This window comes from Coptis chinensis, chromosome 2 (genome assembly GCF_015680905.1).
Source record: "Coptis chinensis isolate HL-2020 chromosome 2, ASM1568090v1, whole genome shotgun sequence".
Taxonomy (NCBI): Eukaryota; Viridiplantae; Streptophyta; class Magnoliopsida; order Ranunculales; family Ranunculaceae; genus Coptis; species Coptis chinensis.
Window position 1 is genome coordinate 59,142,411 of NC_141457.1, and position 20,713 is coordinate 59,163,123.

At 39.8% G+C, this 20,713-nt stretch overlaps 1 long non-coding RNA gene and 1 pseudogene across 4 annotated transcripts; one reads left to right on the top strand and one right to left on the bottom strand.

The window, feature by feature from the left end:
• The first annotated feature begins 9 nt into the window (after positions 1 to 9).
• LOC147516869 (uncharacterized) lies at positions 10 to 15,548 on the top strand. Of its 4 annotated transcripts, none has more exons than XR_015211226.1 (5): positions 10 to 233; positions 355 to 431; positions 7,091 to 7,236; positions 7,339 to 7,499; positions 15,445 to 15,548. It is a non-coding gene; the product is annotated as an uncharacterized LOC147516869 (long non-coding RNA). The 4 variants fall into 4 exon arrangements; XR_015211224.1 differs by lacking the exon at positions 15,445 to 15,548 and adding an exon at positions 8,102 to 8,395; XR_015211225.1 differs by lacking the exon at positions 15,445 to 15,548 and adding an exon at positions 7,757 to 7,954.
• Positions 15,549 to 15,892: 344 nt separating this feature from the next.
• LOC147516870 (O-fucosyltransferase 37-like) lies at positions 15,893 to 18,834 on the bottom strand (annotated as a pseudogene).
• Between the last annotated feature and the right edge of the window lie 1,879 nt (positions 18,835 to 20,713).

The following is a 20,713-nucleotide window of genomic DNA, read 5'->3' on the forward strand; positions in this document are numbered from 1 at the left end:
GCGGTGCTGAATGCTTAAAAATAAAAAAACAAACAACCCCTTACCTATCAGTTGTCCTTTGCGTTCTGTTGAAGTTATTGGATGTCCAAGTTTGAAAAAGCTTCCTCTTGTAGCCCAAGCTGCTTTCCATCTTATTGAGATCTGGGGAGAAACTCAATGGTTTGAAGGACTGATATGGAAAGATGAAAGCCTCAAGTCTTGCTTCCAGCCATTCTTTGTTGCCATTGAACCAGGTAAGCAAAAAATTATTTTACATTACTCACCATTTTAAAGTTAAGTCAACAAAGAAGAGAGAAACGAAACAAAGAATGAGCTCAATCCCCATTTTAATTTTTCAGTCTTTTCATTTTTCAGTCTAATGGCGAAAATTTTACCTCGGTGGAAACGCTAGCTCTGAATTGAATCTTTCAGACCGTAAAAAATAATCAAAGGTAATTTCTTGTTCTTGTTCTTGTTCATCTCTTTCTCAGATCAATTGTTGATTCTAATTTGAAAAAAAAAATCTCATTTTTGTTTTGTGTGGCTTTTCAACGTATTCTTATAGGATCAGAACTACTTACATTGATTTTGAATAATTTTAGCGTTATTTGTGCATGGTTAGGTGAATTTTTCAATATATATCACATTTTCAGATTGAGTTTGTGCATTTTGTAGCAGAAACCATATACTTTGCCATGTAAGTTTTAGGGTTTGTATTAAGATAGAGTAACAATTTAATTGGTTTTGAGTGCTTGTCAAAAAGTCATTTTTCATGTCACGGTCGGTTTTTCGTTGGCTCTGTGTTACAGATGCAACAAACCATTTACATAGCAGTAAAGTTGAACTTCAAATTAGTAGCTAGTATTACCAGCCTAGTATCAGTAGACCAAATGTAGGATAGCCAAGTTGTTGAGACTGAGAACTAGTGTCTGAGCTAGGTAAACTAGTAAAGGGCATCTAATATTTGTTGGGTTTGTGGAACCATCGAGCTTTGCTCCGGTGATGGTAGTGAGGAACTAACGGTTGTGAAACATAGATGGCTGGATTAAGCCAGTTTTTCACTCTTGGGACGCCCGTCAAGATATCCCACCTTTGTGTAGTTTTTTCTCTCTCGCATCGAAGTCAGCCTGATCTGACCAACTTTAAGAAGTTTGGACGGCCCAAGAGAACCAACTGAGATTCATGCACATTTCTTCCTTCCTGTTTCGAAGTCGGCCTGATGTGACCAACCTTGAGAAGTTTGGATGGCCCAGGTGAACCGACCGAAATTCGTCTTGACGAAATATTATGAAATTTTGACAGTTTGTCGAAATTTCAATAACCAAATCCACTTTCTCATGAAATTTTCTCCCCACCTATATAAAGAAACTTATGGTTAGGGTTGAAATAACTTTTGAGAGATTCATTTCTTGGGTATTGTGGGAGCTCTATTGAGCTAGGGTTTGAGTGAGGCTTCTTGTTCTTGATTCTTGATATCTCTTGTAAACTCTCCAATCTTTGCTATAAAGGAAACTCGGCTCTTGTGTGGATGTAAGTAACTTTTACCGAACCACCTAAATCTTTGTGTCTCTTTGCATATTTACTTCCTTATTTATTGTTTACTTGTTATGGGTGATGATAAATTAGTGGCTTTGCTTGTTTGAGTTTGTTGTGATAACTACCAAAGTCTTGGGTGGGTGATTTCCTTGGTGTGATCTCCAAGTTGAAATCATTTGGGATAGAAAGTAGCTAGATTGAGGTGTGACTTTCTAGTGAAATCTCCCAACAAGTGGTATCAGAGCACGGTTTTGAATCATTGGAACAAGGTGTGTGGGGAAAGACTCCACCTTTAGCATTGAGAGCTAGGTGTTTGAAGAAATTCCTCTGAGAGAGTCTCCACCGTTGTATTGGTTCAAGTGGAAGTCATGACGACCGAAAAGGAAAGCTACAAGATAGAGAAGTTTGACGGAACAAACTTCGGCTATTGGAAGATGCAAATCGAGGACGTACTCTATCAAAAGGATTTGATGGAAACATTGAAAAGTGAGAAGCCCGATGAGATTCCGCAAGACAAATGGGATTTGCAAGATAGAAAGACATTGGCCACAATCCGATTGAGTCTCTCGAAGTCGGTAGCCTTCAATATTAAAACTGAGAAGACGGCGAAGTCTCTCATGGAGGCACTTACTACGATGTATGAACAACCCTCGGCCGCGAACAAAGTCTATTTGATCACCAAGCTATTTAGTATGAGAATGTCGGAGGGGACCTCCTTCAAGGATCACCTAAATGAATTCAACCAAACTAAGGACCAATTGGAGTTGGTTGAGATTACATTTAGTGATGAGGTGCTAGCTTTGGCGATACTTGGATAATTGCCTCCAAGTTGGAAGGCGACTATGGCGGCTATTAGTGGCTCTGCGGGAATGACCAAGTTGAAGTTTGAGCACGTTGTTACTATGGTACTAATTGAGGAAATCCGGAGACAGGATTGTCTGTCATCTTCGGGATCAACTTCAGGGTCGACATTGAGCACTGAAAGTAGGGGAAGAAAGTCAAACAGGAGTCGTAGTAAGAAAAAGTGGAGGGGGAGATCGAAATCTCAAGCCCCCCAATTGCAAAGTGTTGAACACAAACCTCGAGACTTAAGTGAAGTTGTATGCTACAACTGTGGTAAGCCTGGCCACTATAGTCCCAATTGCCCGGCACCAAGAAACAACAACAACATTAATAAGAACAAGAAAAAGAATCAAGAAGCTAATGTTGTTGAGATGATAGATGATGCATTGATATGTTCGATGGAGCAAAAGGAGTCTTGGGTACTTGATTCCGGAGCATCTTTCCATGCTACCTCACATCGAGAGTTCTTTGAGAACTACGCCGAAGGTGACTTTGGAACGGTCTTTCTCGGCGATGACCAACCTTGTGACATTGTCGGCAAGGGTGACGTGCATGTCAAGATGAATGGCTCGTCATGGTTATTGAGGGACGTCAGACACGTTCCGGATTTGAGGAAAAATTTGATTTCTGTGGGGCAATTGGCAAGTGAAGGATTTGTTACAGTCTTCACCAGTAACACTTGGAAAGTCTCGAAGGGTTCAATGGTTGTTGCAAATGGTAAGACAGTTGTACTCTCTACATGACTACACATGGGTGTGAGTCGATTGCTGTGGTACATGGCAAAGAGGATCCGAATGTTTGGCACCGCAGACTTGTTCATATGAGTGAGAAAGGAATGAAAATCCTTCACTCTTCTGGTAAACTCCCAAAGTTACAGTCGACTGAAATTGACTTCTGTGAGAACTGCATATTTAGAAAGCAGAAGCGGGTGAGTTTTCAGAGAATGGGTCAGACTCCGAAAGCTAGAAGGCTTGAGTTGATTCATACAGATGTCTGGGGGCCAGCTAATGTTTCTTCACTTGGCAGAAAGTTATATTTTGTGACTTTCATTGATGACCATACTAGGAAGGTGTGGGTATATTTCTTGAGACACAAGTCAGAAGTATTTGAAGTGTTCAAGACTTGGAAAGCCATGGTTGAGAATGAGACAAGCTTGAAAGTAAAGAAGCTGAGATCCGACAACGGTGGAGAGTATGAGGATTCAGGTTTTAAGAAGTACTGTGCTGACAATGGCATCAAGATGAAAAAAACTTTGCCAGGGACACCTCAGCAGAATGGGGTTGTAGAGCGGATGAATAGAACACTGACAGAGAGAGCTAGGTGTATGCATACACTAGCAGGCTTGCCCAAGCAGTTCTGGGCAGAAAGTGTTAGCACAGCAGCTTACCTGATCAATAGAGGACCATCAATACCTTTGGACTTTAAGATTCCAGAGGAAGTGTGGAGCGGGAAGGATGTGAACCTTTCCCATTTGAAGGTGTTTGGGTGTGTGTCCTATGTCCACATTAGTGACCAAGCTAGAAGCAAGCTTGATGCTAAGTTACTAAAGTGCACCTTTATCGGCTATGGCGGTGATGATTTTGGGTATCGCTTTTGGGATGATCAAAATCGGAAAATCATTCGTAGTAGAGATGTTGTATTTAATGAGAAGGTGATGTACAAGGACAGAGATGAAGCACAAACCAAGGAATCGGGTACAGAGAGCGGCACAGAGTATGTTGAGTTGGAAGACTTCGATGTAAGTCGTGGTATAGTGGGAGCCCCACAGTCAGAGGATGACAGTAGTAGTGACTCAGAGAATAATGAGGATACTACACCACCGAGTCCATCTCCACCTCGTGCCCCAAGGAAGACATCCAGGCCACATGTACCGAGTACGAGATATCCGCCCTCCACCTATGTGAATTACTTGCTACTTACTGATGGTGGCGAGCCTCAATGCTATAATGAAGCATTAGAGGCGAGTGATGCAAGCAAGTGGGAGCTTGCTATGCAAGAAGAGATGAAGTCCCTCATCTTTAATGGCACGTGGGAGTTAGCCAAACTACCCATGGGCAAGAAGGCTCTACATAACAAATGGGTGTTTAGAGTTAAAGAGGAACATGATGGTTCCAAGAGATACAAAGCGAGGCTAGTAGTCAAGGGTTTTCAGCAGAAAGCAGGCGTTGACTTCACAGAGATATTCTCCCCAGTGGTGAAACTAAATACTATTCGGTCAGTGTTGAGTATTGTTGCAGCGGAAGATTTGTATCTTGAGCAGTTGGATGTTAAAACTGCCTTCCTCCATGGTGACCTAGTTGAGGAAATTTACATGCTGCAACCGGAGGGTTTCAACAAGAAGGGTAAAGAGAATATGGTATGCAGGCTCAGAAAGAGCTTGTATGGTTTGAAACAAGCCCCTAGGCAGTGGTACAAGAAGTTTGATAACTTCATGCAAGGAAATTGCTACTATAAATGCAACACTGACCATTGTTGCTACTTCAAGAGGTTCAACTCCAGCTACGTCATCCTATTGTTATATGTTGATGATATGTTAGTAGCGAGTTCTGATATATCAGAAATTGGGAGATTGAAAGAGAAGTTAGCAAGTGAGTTCTCTATGAAGGACTTGGGTGCAGCGAAACAGATTCTAGGGATGAGGATCAGAAGAGATAGGCAGAAAGGTATTCTGGAGTTGTCTCAGACTGAGTATGTTGAGAAGGTATTGAAGAGGTTCAACATGGGTGGTGCGAAACCAGTTTGCACACCTTTGGCAGTCCACTTCAAGTTGTCCAAGGAACACTCTCCCAAGACCTGTGGAGAAAGCAACCTTAATGGCTAAGGTACCATACGCCTCTGCCATTGGAAGTCTTATGTATGCCATGGTTTGCACGCGTCCAGATATAGCCCAAGCAGTGGGAGCTGTCAGTAGATTTATGTCTAATCCTGGCAAGCAACATTGGGAAGCCGTGAAGTGGATATTGAGATATCTTAGAGGTACTACAGAGAAATGCCTATGTTATGAAAGGGGTGTTGTGAACCTGCAAGGATATGTGGATGCCGATTGTGCATGTGAGGTAGATCGCAGAAGAAGCACTACTGGTTATGTCTTTACAGTAGGTGCTACTGCAGTGAGTTGGATTTCTCAGTTACAGAAGATCGTTGCTTTGTCTACCACAGAAGCAGAGTATGTGGCTGTTACAGAAGCAAGCAAAGAGATGATTTGGTTACAGGGATTGATGGAAGAGCTTGGGATGAAGCAAGAGAGAAGTGTGTTACACAGTGATAGTCAGAGTGCTATACATCTTGCTAAGAATTCCGCCTTTCATTCTAGGACCAAGCACATTGTTCTCCGGTATCATTTTATCCGATCTCTGTTGGAGGATGAGGTTTTGGCACTTGAGAAGATCCGAGGGAGTGAGAATCCGGCGGATATGTTGACCAAGACCGTGCCTACTGAGAAGTTGAAATTGTGTTCAACTTCGGTGGGTCTTCTTGCTTGAAGACCATGATGGATGAGTCGAGTGTTTCATTAGTAAATTGGATTTGGATGGAGTTTTTACAATTGAGATGTGATGTGCCTGTAGAATCTCGACAGGTTCCAAGTGGGAGATTGTTGGGTTTGTAGAACCATCGAGCTTTGCTCCGGTGATGGTAGTGAGGAACTAACGGTTGTGAAACATAGATGGCTGGATTAAGCCAGTTTTTCACTCTTAGATGGCCCGTCGACCCCCACCACCTTTGTGTAGTTTTTTTTCTCCTCGTGATCGAAGTCACTGATCTAACCAACTTTAAGAAGTTTGACGGCCCAAGAGAACCAACTGAGATTCATGCACATTTCTTCCTTCTGTTTGAAGTCGGCCCCGATGTGACCAACCTTGAGAAGTTTGGATGGCCTGTGAACCGACCGAAATTGCCTTGATCGGAATATTATGAAATTTTGACGCGGTTTGTCGAAATTTCAATAACCAAATCCACTTTCTCATGAAATTTTCTCCCCACCTATATAAAGAAACTTATGGTTAGGGTTGAGATAACTTTTGAGAGATTCATTTCTTGGGTATTGTGGGAGCTCTATTGAGCTAGGGTTTGAGTGAGGCCTCTTGTTCTTGATTCTTGATAGCTCTTGTAAACTCTCCAATCTTTGCTATAAAGGAAACTCAGCTCTTGTGTGGATGTAAGTAACTTTTACCGAATCACCTAAATCTTTGTGTCTCTTTGCATATTTACTTCCTCATTTATTGTTTACTTGTTATGGGTGATGATAAATTAGTGGCTTTACTTGTTTGAGTTTGTTGTGATAACTACCAAAGTCTTGGGTGAGTGATTTCCTTGGTGTGATCTCCAAGTTGAAATCATTTGGGATAGAAAGTAGCTAGATTGAGGTGTGACTTTCTAGTGAAATCTCCCAACAGTATTAAGCTAGCTTGTTTGGTTAGGTTGTGTTGTTGAAGAGTCTTCAGCTCATTAAATAGGGTAAAGAAGAAGTTGAGCAGAAGAGAAGGGTAGGAGGCTCAGCTCAGGACATTAGCATCTAAAGCTACATTGTAGGACAACACTTTGCATAGTGTTCCAAGGTGAGATGAGTGCATAAATTTGCTCCTTGGCGCTCCTAGTGTTACCCTTGTACTTAATCTGCATCAGTTGGTTTGAAAGGTTCTTTTACCTATGAAGTTTTGTGAATCAGTAGTAAATTAGCAATATATTGGCTAATACTTAATAATTATCTATTACAATCTATCTCGGTTTACAGTTGCCACATTGCGAGCCATCAAGAGAAGTTGGAGTGATATACATCAAGAGAAGCTGGAATAAGGGGGATTCATATACATCTAATTGGACTGCAGTTCTCTGCTTCAATTTCACACACAACGATGGATACCTACACGTCAGAGAACTGTATGTGTTTCCTCTTTACTTTATTCTTACTTTTTTTATTGTTTTACCCACACAAGTAGAGAATTTTATTGATCAAGGATGAAAGAATGTTTACACACGTAGGGAGTACTAACAGAAGCAGCGAGAAGATTTTGAGCCCTTTATTGAAGATTGTTTCATTAGATGAATCCTGCAAGTCAATGGCAGAGGAAAGCACATGGGCAGGAAATATGGAATTGTAGGCGGCTCCTCTTGTTACGAGAAGTAATATCTGCGTTCACCAAGTAAGCCCCTAATCCATCATCGTTGCGCACATTTCAAAATCATATTTTATATTCGTTTTTCTATCACAAAAGATCACTTATCCCCTTAAGGTGCTTTGTAACGAAACTTATCTGTTTGTGTACGTTATATTGCTATGAAAAAAATACTAAATTTTCTATTATGACATAGATGGATTTCATGAATGCTTTGTAATTACTCATTGTGGATGTAGAAAAATGTGGGGGGTTGACTAACAGTGTTTTGGTGTACGTTCCAGGGGCAATTTGGTAATTCTCAATTTTTTTGTTCTTTTTGAGGGGTAAAATAGTAATTTAATGTTTATAACTTTTTTTTAAAAACTCAGTAGAGCCCACGTGGGTACCACGTGCACAGTGGCTAGTTGCTATGAAAAAAATACTAAATTTTCTATTATGACATAGATGGATTTCATGAATGCTTTGTAATTACTCATTGTGGATGACTAGTTTTCCTGTTACCGTTCGGCATAAGATGTAATGCACCTAGTTACATATATTTGATCATTTAAGCGTTTTCAATTTTAGAGTTTTACCTTAGTTTCATTTGTGTGAGGTGGATTATTGACGATTTTGGCTTACCATAGGTTCCACTTGAAAGATGCAATTCTTGAAGGGGTTTTTCCATTCAACAAAGCCCATGGAATGCATGCATTTGAGTAGCCAAGGATTGACCCAAATTTAATCAAGTGTTTACCAGAGCAATGTTCAACCTCACCATAATAGTAGTAAAAAGGATACTTGAAGTATAATCACTTAGCATAAAACTTCAAAATATCCTTCCTTCAGGGTATTAACTTCGACTTGCCGCACGTTGTTGAACATGCACCACCATATCCACGTATAATTTTAGTCTGCAATAAAATGTTTTTGAACCAGTGTACCTTGATAGAATGGGTTGATTGCATATTTGCATGTGTAGAACACGCGGGGGAAGTATTGTTGGGAGATTTTACTAGAAAGTCACACCTCAATCTAGTTACTTTATATCCCAAATGATTTCAACTTGGAGCTCACACCAAGGAGATCACCCACCTAAGACTTTAGTAGTTATCACAACAAACTCAAACAAGCAAAGCCACTAATTTATCATCACCCATAGCAAGCAAACAATAAATAAGGAAGTAAATATGCAAAGAGACACAAAGATTTAGGTGGTTCAATAAATGTTACCTACATCCACACAAGAGCTGAGTTTCCTTTATAGTAAATATTGGAGAGTTTACAAGAGATATCAAGAATCAAGAACAAGAGGTCTCACTCAAACCCTAACTCAATAGAGCTCCCACAATACCCAAGAAATGAATCTCTCAAAAAGTTATCTCAAAACCCTAATCTATTTCCTTTATATAGGTAGGTGTACATAGAAAAAAGGGGAGAAAATGGGCTTGGGTCGAAACAGTGAAAAATTTCGGTAGGCATGAGCGCAGGGTGCGCCCTCTTCATCAGACTAAAAAATCGTAAATGTGGCATACGGACACCGGAGCAAGGCTCGATGGTTCCAACAACCCAACAATCTCCCACTTGGAACCTTCGAGATTCTTCATGCACATCACATCTCAATTGTAACAACTCAATCCAAATCCAATTTACTAATGAAACACTCAGCTCATCCATCATGGTCTTCAAGCAAGAAGACCCACTGAAGTTGAACACAACTTCAACTTCTCAGTAGGCACGGTCTTGGTCAACATATCCGCCGGATTCTCACTCCCTTGGATCTTCTCAAGTGCCAAAACTTCATCCTCCAATAGAGATCGGATAAAATGATACCGGAGACCAATGTGCTTGGTCCTAGAATGAAAGGCGGAATTCTTAGCAAGATGTATAGCACTCTGACTATCACTGTGTAACACACTTCTCTCTTGCTTCATCCCAAGCTCTTCCATCAATCTCTGTAACCAGATCATCTCTTTGCTTGCCTTTGTAACGGCCACATACTCTGCTTCTGTGGTAGATAAAGCAACAATCTTCTGTAATTGAGAAATCTAACTCACTGCAGTAGCACCTACTGTAAAGACATAACCAGTAGTGCTTCTTCTGCGATCTACTTCTCCTGCAAAATCGACATCCACATACCCTTGCAGGTTGACAACACCCCTTTCATAACATAGGCATTTCTCTGTAGTACCTCTCAGATATCTCAATATCCACTTCACGGCTTCCCAATGTTGCTTGCCAGGATTAGACATAAATCTACTGATAACTCCCACTGCTTGGGCTATATCCGGACGCGTGCAAACCATGGCATACATAAGACTTCCAATGGCAAAGGCGTATGGTACCTTAGCCATGAAGTTTCTTTCCTCAACAGTCTTGGGAGAGTGTTCCTTGGACAACTTGAAGTGAACTGCCAAAGGTGTGTAAACTGGTTTCGCACTACCCATGTTGAACATCTTGAATACCTTCTCAATATACTCATCTTGAGACAACTCCAGAATACCTTTCTGCCTATCTCTTCTGATCCTCATCCCTAGAATCTATGTCACTGCACCCAAGTCCTTCATAGAGAACTCACTTGCTAACTTCTCTTTCAATCTCCCAATTTCTGACATATCAAAACTCGCTACTAACATATCATCAACATATAACAACAGGATGGCGTAGCTGGAGTCAAACCTCTTTAAGTAGCAACAATGGTCAGCGTTGCACTTATAGTAGCCATTTCCTTGCATGAAGTTATCAAACTTCCTGTACCACTGCCTAGGGGCTTGTTTCAAACCATACAAGCTCTTTCTGAGCTTGCATACCATATTCTCTTTACCCTTCTTGATGAAACCCTCTGGTTGCAGCATGTAAATTTTCTCAACTAGGTCACCATGGAGGAAGGCAGTTTTAACATCCAACTGTTCAAGATACAAATCTTCCGCTGCAACAATACTCAACACTGACCGAATGGTATTCAGTTTCACCACTGGGGAGAATATCTCTGTGAAGTCAACGCCTGTTTTCTGCTGAAAACCCTTGACTACTAGTCTCGCTTTGTATCTCTGGGAACCATCATGTTCCTCTTTGACTCTAAACACCCATTTGTTCTGTAGAGCCTTCTTACCCATGGGTAGTATGGCTAACTCCCACGTGCCATTAGAGATGAGGGACTTCATCTCATCTTGCATAGCAAGCTCCCACTTGCTTGCATCACTCTCCTCCAATGCTTCATCATAGCATTGAGGCTCGCCACCATCAGTAAGTAGCAAGTAATTCACATAGGTGGAGGGTGGATATCTCGTACTCGGTACATGTGGCCTGGATATCTTCCTTGGGGCACGAGGTGGAGATGGACTCGGTGGTGTAGTATCCTCATTATTCTCTGAGTCACTATTAATGTCATCCTCCTCGACCGGGGGCTCCCGATACTGATTTTACGACTTACATCGAAGTTTTCCAACTCAACATACTCTGTGCCGCTCTCTGTACCCGATTCCCTGGTTTGTGCTTCATCTCTGTTCTTGTACATCACCTTCTCATTAAACACAACATCTCTACTACGAATGATTTTCCGATTTTGATCATCCCAAAAGCGATACCCAAAATCATCACCGCCATAGCCGATGAAGGTGCACTTTAGTGACTTAGCATCAAGCTTGCTTCTAGCTTGGTCACTAATGTGAACATAGGACACACAACCAAACACCTTCAAATGGGAAAGGTTCACATCTTTCCGGCTCCACACTTCCTCCGGAATCTTAAAATCCAAAGGTACTGATGGTCCTCTATTGATCAGGTAAGCTGTTGTGCTAACACTTTCTGCCCAGAACTGCTTGGGCAAGCCTGCTAGTGTATGCATACACCTAGCTCTCTCTGTCAGTGTTCTATTCATCCACTCTGCAACCCCATTCTGCTGAGGTGTCCCTGGCAAAGTCTTTTCCATCTTGATGTCATTGTCAGCACAGTACTTCTTAAAACCTGAATCCTCATACTCTCCACCGTTGTCGGATCTCAGCTTCTTTACTTTCAAGCTTGTCTCATTCTCAACCATGGCCTTCCAAGTCTTGAACACTTCAAATACTTCTGACTTGTGTCTCAAGAAATAGACCCACACCTTCCTAGTATGGTCATCAATGAAAGTCACAAAATATGACTTTCCGCCAAGTGAAGAGACATTAGCCGCCCCCGCACATCTCAGATGAATCAACTCAAGCCTTCTAGCTTTTGAGTCCGACCCATTCTCGAAAACTCACCCGCTTCGCTTTCCAAATACACAGTTCTCACGAAGTCAATTCGGTCGATCTGTAACTTTGGGAGTTTACCAGAAGAGTGAAGGATTTTCATTCCTTTCTCACTCATGTGACCAAGTCTGCGGTGCCAAACATTCAGATCCTCTTTGTCATGTGCCACGGCAATCGACTCACAACCATGTGCAGTCATGTAGAGAGTACCATCTTTCTTACCATTTGCAACAACTATTGAACCCTTCGAGACTTTCCAAGTATCACCGGTGAAGACTGTAACAAATCCTTCACTTGCCAATTGCCCTACAGAAATCAAATTCTTCCTCAAATCCGGAACGTGTTTGACATCCCTCAATAACCATGACGAGCCATTCATCTTGACATGTACGTCACCCTTGCCGACAATGTCACAAGGTTGGTCATCACCAAGAAAGACCGTTCCAAGGTCACCTTCAGTGTAGTTTGATATATGCTTGTTTACTACTACTTAGAGGTTTGAACTCTCTAAATTGATGCAAAAGCACTCAAGGTTCCTTACTCACGATCTTCGTTTCGTACAGTTGGAATAAGGATTCGAACTAACCTAAAGTTTAGAACAACTACAAATTGGATGTTACAATAAAGGGAACTAAGGAGTAAGGTTATAATATTAATGCTAGGTTTTCCTTCTTACACAAACATTAAGAAAGACATTAAAGTTTGAAAACATGCACTTAATACCAAAATAGAGATTTGAAAGAAAAGGTGGAGAGTTAATCCTCCTCATGTGAAACTATCATTAGTCGTTGTTGATTTGAAAAAGGTTATTTGATCCTTCCTAGACTCATAGACAAGCCCCTAATGGAAGAAAAGATTTGATCCCTAGCATGTATGGCTCACTTAAGAGCTCACACATGCTAGCAAGTGGAACTAAGCAATGACTTATCTCTAAGCTCATTGCTTTGATTCCTAACTAGACACTACACCAACTATCATTTTGGGATAGGGTGTAGAGCTAGTTGTTCTTCCTAACAACCTACCAAACCAACAAAAATTGATTTACCCTCACATGAGTTGGATTAACTCCCCAAAAGGGAAGTTAGCTCATGATCCTTGGGACAAGGATTTATAAACTAAAAAAAAAAGAGATAGAGAAAGGAAGAAGATAAACAATCAAACTCACTGATATATTTATTTTCTAGAAGAAAACAAGTGTTTCCTCCATTAAAACTATTACAAGCTTCTTACAAAAAACTAAAAACTAACTTATGATTTTTTCACTAAGGAACTAAAATAATGCCATGTGAGGAAAATAAGTCAAGGGAGTAAATGGAGTGTCCCCACCCTTGTCTAATTTCTTCTCCATTTGAGAGAAATCTCATTTCCTCCCACGTGAATCATCAAACCACATTAATTCATTTTTATCCACTACATTAAAACAAAGTGACACCTTTTTTTTTTTCACTATTAACACCTAATCTAATTTATTACATGCAAGGTGTCAACTTTGCACCAATAATTTGTTATTTTTGTCTTGATATGCTCCATGATTGATGACTCATCCAATCTTGTGGCCCCAAGATAGTGGGCCCCATAATGCGATCCATGGCGGTCCGGTATTTTGGATGCTTTTACAACTTCCGCCTATGTGTAGAGTTCATCGCCCGATTATTGAAAGCAGCTCTCTTGTCGATTCGAGTCTTGGTTCGAGAGGTAGGAGCTTTGAAAGTTTGATGCTTAAATGCGATTTGGGAGAATTCATATATACTGTTCTCGGCTTTATTGCGGGTTTAACCAATATTTTCATGTTTACTGCAAATACCTGCAAAAGTATGAAAACATATTTATTTCATGATTATTAAACACATAATTAACCAAATTTATATGTCTTAATGGGGTTTCATAATACACTTTTGGGTGCTTATCATAGTTCTCAAGGAACTCTCGATGTGAGGTAGCATAGAAAGATGCGCCGGAATCAAGTACCCAAGACTCCTTCTTGTGCTCCATCGAACATATCAAAACATCATCTACCATCTCAACAACATTAGCTTCTTGATTCTTTTTCTTGTTCTTATTAATGTTGTTGTTGTTTCTTGGTGCCGGGCAATTGTTACTATAGTGGTCATGCTTACCACAATTGTAACATACAACTTCACTTATGTCTCGAGGATTGTGTTCAACGCTTTGCAATCGGGGGGCTTGAGATTTCGATCTCCCCCTCCACTTTTTCTTACTACGACTCTGTTTGAATTTCTTCCCTACTTTCGATTGCTCAATGCCGACTCGAAGTTGACCCGAAGATGAAGGACAATCCCGCTCTCCGATTTCCTCGGTTAGTACCATACTAACAATGTGCTCAAACTTCAACTTGGTCATTCCCGCAGAGCCACTAATAGCCGCCATAGTCGCCTTCCAACTTGGAGGCAATTGTCCAAGTATCGCCAAAGCTAGCACCTCATCACTAAATGTAATCTCAACCGACTCTAATTGGTCCTTAGTTTGGTTGAATTCATTTAGGTGATCCTTGAAGGAGGTCCCCTCCGACATTCTCATACTAAATAGCTTGGTGATCAAATAGACTTTGTTCGCGGCCGAGGGTTGTTCATACATCATAGTAACTGACTCCATGAGAGACTTCGCCGTCTTCTCGGTTTTAATATTGAAGGCTACCAACTTCGAGAGACTCAATCGGATTGTGGCCAATGCCTTTCTATCTTTCAAATCCCATTTGTCTTGCGGAATCTCATCGGGCTTCTCACATATCAATGTTTCCATCAAATCCTTTTGATAGAGTACGTCTTCGATTTGCATCTTCCAATAGCCGAAATTTGTTTCGTCAAACTTCTCTATCTTGTAGATTTCCTTTTCGGTTGTCATGACTTCCACTTGAACCAACACAACGGTGGAGACTCTCTCAGAGGAATTTCTTCAAACACCTAGCCTTCTCTGCTAAAGATGGAAACTTTCCTCACACACCTTGTTCCAATGATTCAACTGTAGCTCTGATACCACTTGTTGGAAGATTTCACTAGAAAGTCACACCTTAATCTAGTTACTTTCTATCCCAAATGATTTCAACTTGGAGCTCACACCAAGGAAATCACCCACCCAAGACTTTGGTAGTTATCACAACAAACTCAAACAAGCAAAGCCACTAATTTATCATCACCCATAGCAATCAAACAATAAATAAGAAAGTAAATATGCAAAGAGACACAAAGATTTAGGTGGTTCAGTAAATGTTACCTACATCCACACAAGAGCTGAGTTTCCTTTATAGTAAAGATTGGAGAGTTTACAAGAGATATCAAGAATCAAGAATATAAGGCCTCACTCAAACCCTAGCTTAATAGTGCTTCCACAATACCCAAGAAATGAATCTCTCAAAAAGTTATCTCAAAACCCTAATCTATTTCCTTTATATAGGTGTACATAGAAAAAAAATGGAGAAAATGGGCTTGGGCCGAAACAGTGAAAAATTTCGGTAGGCATGAGCGCAGGGTGTGCCCTCTTCATCAGACTAAAAAATCGTAAACGTGGCATACGGACACCGGAGCAAGGCTCGACGGTTCCAACAACCCAACAAGTATGTTTGACAGTGTTCCCAGTGGTGAAACCATTTTCTTGAAGCCAAGTTGAAATATATGATATCTAATGTCTTTCGCAGCCAAAAAGTAAATTGAGATATGACGATACATATGATATTCCTGTTATAAATACCATTGATATGATATTCATGTTATAAATACCATTGATTTTTCTTGCTGTGGATACAGACCAGGCAATATATCAATCAACAATATGCATAAAAAAAATACCCGAGAGGCGTTGCTGTTAAGAAAGAAACCTGATATAGACCAATAGCTAGAGTGGGAAGAAATATAGAAGTGCCCAGGCGATGAAAAGATAATCCTTGGGATTTTAAAGACTTCAATGTATTTTGTCTCTTGCAATTTAATACATAGTGGGTTCGTTACTTTGAGAGAAATCATCAAATCAACATCAGAAACATGTAACATATAAACCATAGTTTATATTACCATAATCAATTACTCGTACCAAATCATGGGTAGGTTCTTCAATTATATCACCACATTTACCAAAAAAAAAGTTATATCACCACAGTATACTCCGTACTCAACCAAGTTCTTGCCGATAAAATATGATTAATGGCAAATTGCCAATGTTAATGGGGAAGATGTTGATATGGAGTGTGATGGTGGTGGCGGCTATTATATGGAGTGTGATGCTGGTGGTGGCTGTAATATGGAGTGGAGATGGTGGCGGCTCAGTGGCTCCGATACCAAAAAGTAAGGTAAAAGCCTTATCTGATTAATAGACAGAGGCCATATTTATTGATACTCAAGATTACAATATGCAAATAAATTTAAAATAGAATATCCTTATTACATCTAACTCCTATAAAGAAAACGAGGGCTTCAACAGTAAATTCATCACGCCATTAATTTTTTTTCCGATTTTACCCCTTGCCAAACACGAATATTACAACTCGTGCCATTTTTTGTTTTATTTTTTTTATTTTGCCTTTTATCTAACTCCTATAAAGAAAACGAAGGCTTCAACAGTCCATAAATTAATAAAAAATAAAATAAAATCGGGGATTGTTAACGTGGCGGAGACACGTACAAAGAGGCTAGTAACACTAAATGAAAGAAGATATATGAAAATATACTTCAACAATTACACATGCACTCTGGTACTGGATACGCAATTGCATCTCGACCTCTCTTGTTATCCCTCAACTCTGGCGGCGCAAGTGAGTCCTTGTGCAGACGCCTCATGACTTTCTCAAACTCAGGTTCCAATATTGAGGGATCCTCAAAGAAGGGGAGCATTGCTCGCTTGTTGGGCTTTATGTATTTCCTGTGCCCAATGTAAGCACGGTGACCCTGGGAAAGAAATCCAATATTCATTAAGTTCGAAATAATGAATTAATTTGGCTGCATGGACTTGTTTCATAAGCACAGTGGAAAGTTCTACCTGCATCACACGACCCGTGTTTCCACCATGGGATGGCATGAAGACGTCGCTGCTCAATGATATGATGTAGTCTATTGCAGCCAGAGCTGATGACCTGTTGACATATGGAGCCAACTCTCCTTCCTTTGCCAATATCTCCTTCGTCACCAAGTCCGGAAATTCCTCCTTGAGAGGTTGCAGAGCTTCACTGCCTCCCAATGGCACACCTCCAGCAGCAAACAATCGAGCACTCCTGGGAGCACCTAATGCTTTCAGGAGCCTGCAGGCACAATTTGTATTAGAGGTTTACAAGAAACTGAATTGTATCAAAAGGGAAGATATATGACATAGTGACCTAGTCTCTGAACAACAAATAGGGGAAAGTTGCATGTTAAAAATCTCACTATCCTAGTTATACCTTCAGACATGAAAGCGATGAAATTGGTTAGGAGGAACAAATTTTGATCCCTTCCTTATGTATGACACCTGGCTATGATCTTCAGGACTTACATATGATCTTCAGGAACCATAATGCAGTATGTTTTAGGACTTACATATGCTATATATATTGAGAGAGAAAGAGTTGAATTATAACTCTTTGCTTATACCTTGCAACTTCCTGTGCGGGGCATAGTCCAGCCAGCCTCCGCTGATCATAAGTCATATTCAATCTTCCAGTGAGAAATTCTGGATTAGACTTCCGTTCCTCAGCAATAACAGAATCAAATTTTGGGCCTAGACCTGTCCGACATCCAGTTCTAAGCCAAACATCTTTCTCTAGCCGAAGATGTAGACCAATGTATGGTCCTTCAATCCACATTCTCCTTGCTAGCTTATCTCCAACCTCACGAATCGGACCAGAAAATCTCAGAGCATGAAATGCAACCTGTAGCAGTAACACAAGTATTGAAAACACAAACCATGATTGAACTCTGTAATTATAAGGTCAAAGATACTGAAGTATAGTTAGATAGCGACAACAACCACCCTCACCTTACAGCGAAGTTTCTGAAGGTCTGAAGGGAGATTCTTCAAGAGCTTAGAATCTAACCCTTTCAACACAAGAACCCCTTCTTCATTGAGCTACAACATGTCACCCCAGCAAATATTAGGCAAAATATATATTTTTTTCTTAAGGTCACCTACAAATAGACAACTCAAGTCCTATGATCAACACATGCATAATCACTAGCTTTTAGACTTTAACAGAATACCAAATGAAGAATAGGAAGATCATGGACAAATAAAATGTTAAGAACAGTCTCAAACTTTTTTGTCTTACTTGTTTGAAGAATTTAGTGTGAATCCACTGAGGAGTAACATCATGAGGAATTTTTCCTTCAATAGACTGCCTTGGAACCAAATGCGTTGAAGGAAGAGACGATACAATCCGTACATCAGCTTATAAGGTTCTTTTAAAATGTTCAGCATCGAAAATATCCGAAAATTCACTGTTAGTACAAACAGAATTTCAAGTCCATAATCCAGGATTATAACTTGCTAATGGAAAATCTTTATTCTTCATACCTTTCATCTCCCCAAATGAAATTAACTTTCAAAACAGGAATAACCAATGCAGCTTCAAGAATTCTTGCGATAACTACAGCATCAACAATCTGATTCCTCTGCTGATTCAATCCACCTGAAACAACAACAATCAAGAACCTCCTCTTTTCTTTAGATATCTTCGCTGATGCTCTTCTGTATTCGATACCAAACTCCAAACAAGGCCTATAAACACCATTATCAGGCTGCTTCCAAAACTCTTTCTCTTCTTCAGTTATATTTCTTGGCATTCCATGAGCTGGTACTGGAACCATTACACTCTTTGACAACCTTGGAACTTCTTCATCAGCTAACGCAAGCGAAGAAGAAAGTGAAGCTAAGAACATAGGAGAAAAACTTGAAGATGAGAAAGATGGAATAGAAAATGATGATGAAGATTTCGAAGAAGAACTGGATATCAATCCAACTTTAGAAACACTAAAGAAAGCAAAGAGAATGAGAAGAAGGAGAAAGAAAAGTGGAAGGTTTGGTGATGAACAGAGTTTTTGAGTTCTTGGACTACTCTTTCTTGTTGGTGAGTAATGAAGTGATGAATATGGTGGAAACATTGAGAAAAAATGTGAGAAATGAGATGGGGCTATAGTGATGAATGGGTTTTTGATGTTTTTTTATCTCGCCATTAAAATGGATTTGTGTTCTTCTTCAACTAATGATGATAAAAAAAATGGTTTCTAAACTTCTCTGTTTCGTTTTGCAAGTAGCTTGTGTGACAAATAACAACCGAAATTTATATTCTTAGAAACACCCTTCGTCAGTGCCTGTGCTCGCTCATTTTCTCAGGGATAGAAGTGACATTTAATCATTTCGGAAGAGGGAAACAGTTACAACGGAAATAACTGAATCGGTTGACTGTTCAAACAGAAATAAGACAACTGAATCTGTTGACAGTTAAAACATGTAGAAATGGAACTGTTCTTTTGAAAATTTCATCCAACCCAAATCTGTTCCAAACTCATGAGTTTGCGATACCTCAAGCTCTAAGATAAGATTAACAGAAGAATTTAATCACAACTGAATTTCGAGACCAATGCGGCAATGCCTGTAAGCATACTCCCATTTTATGTTTCCTTTTTGCGGATTGCCATACAACAAGAGCAAATCAAAGAACGCACTTATTTATCTTGGAACACAAGCGGAACTACGCAAGAAACCATTTGCTCTCGGCACAAAAGTGTTGGAATTTTTTTACGGCACACTGCGAAAAAGAAGACAATTTTCAATTTTTTTGGGTACCACTGCAACCGTTATTTGAATTCCATATTAGCTTCAACTGGATTTACTTTGAAGGAGAGGAAGAAGCCTCGGTCAACTGATTTAGTCCAACTGTTCAGTTCCAAGCTTGCTCTGGGAGGCTGGAAAGTGGAAACACCCTAGTCTTGCAAAGTGCCAAAATGTAGTTATTAGACATAGATAGCTCTCTAAATCCCCAGAGATGGTAGATTCCTTTCTCCTTGCAGCATGCAAATACTATGCGCAAGGCCGGCCCTGAGTTTCTATGCGAGCTTTTGAAAACGGGGCCTATGTAAAAATAAAAAATAAAAATAACTCACAAATTTTATTTTATTTTTTTATTGTTTTTGGCAACACCCAAGTCACTTAATTAAAAATAACTTACAAAACAATTAGAGTCCTGATGAGGAGAGATTGATCTCTCCACGCAAAAGAGAGATCTATTTCAACAATTGTTGGATGGGAGCTGATTTGATCCGGAAATAAAAAGATTACACATTTGTGTTTTATTTGGAAACTCTACGTGTCTAACAATTGACAATGACCAACTCGTAAGTGTTTTAAAATAGAATAGATAAATGCAAAAAAGACCCTTTAATTCCCGCATCTTCTTTGATCATACTAACATCTATGATCTAACTGACATAGGATTTTTGCAGCGAAATCAGACTCTGGTGCAACATGTAAAATTGTATCCACAACAATGAACTTCCCATGTTATGCCAATGCTTTTTAACAGTTCTTCAACAATTTTATGCATTCTTTATTGCTCCAATCATGTGGTATCCACAGGGCCGCCCCTGGGCCTATGTTACCTAAGGACTTGCATAGGGCCCCAAATAAAAACTAAAAACTAGAGCCCCATCCTATCATAAGCACACTATAACGTTATAAAGGTTTTTAGGCCAAAAAAATCGGATCCATTTGCATTAGATAGCCAGACCCCAAACAAAAGCTCATTCTTATAAATAGATATCTGAAATAATAAGATAGCCCAACCCATTCTTTTAAATTAGATAGTCCATTCTTAGATAACCTTTTTTTTTTGTTTAAATTAGATAGCTCATCCTGAACAATGATTCATTTCTAAATTGAAGGTTATCATACTAAAAATGTTAGATATGGGTTTAGGTTTCGATCGATAACATTGATCAACTACATTAACATGTTAGACATGTATTTTGACTAGATTATAGTTAATTTCTTGGATGTATTGAATTTAAAATCTTTACAAGAATTTAATTACTACCCACACACATTTTATATGGT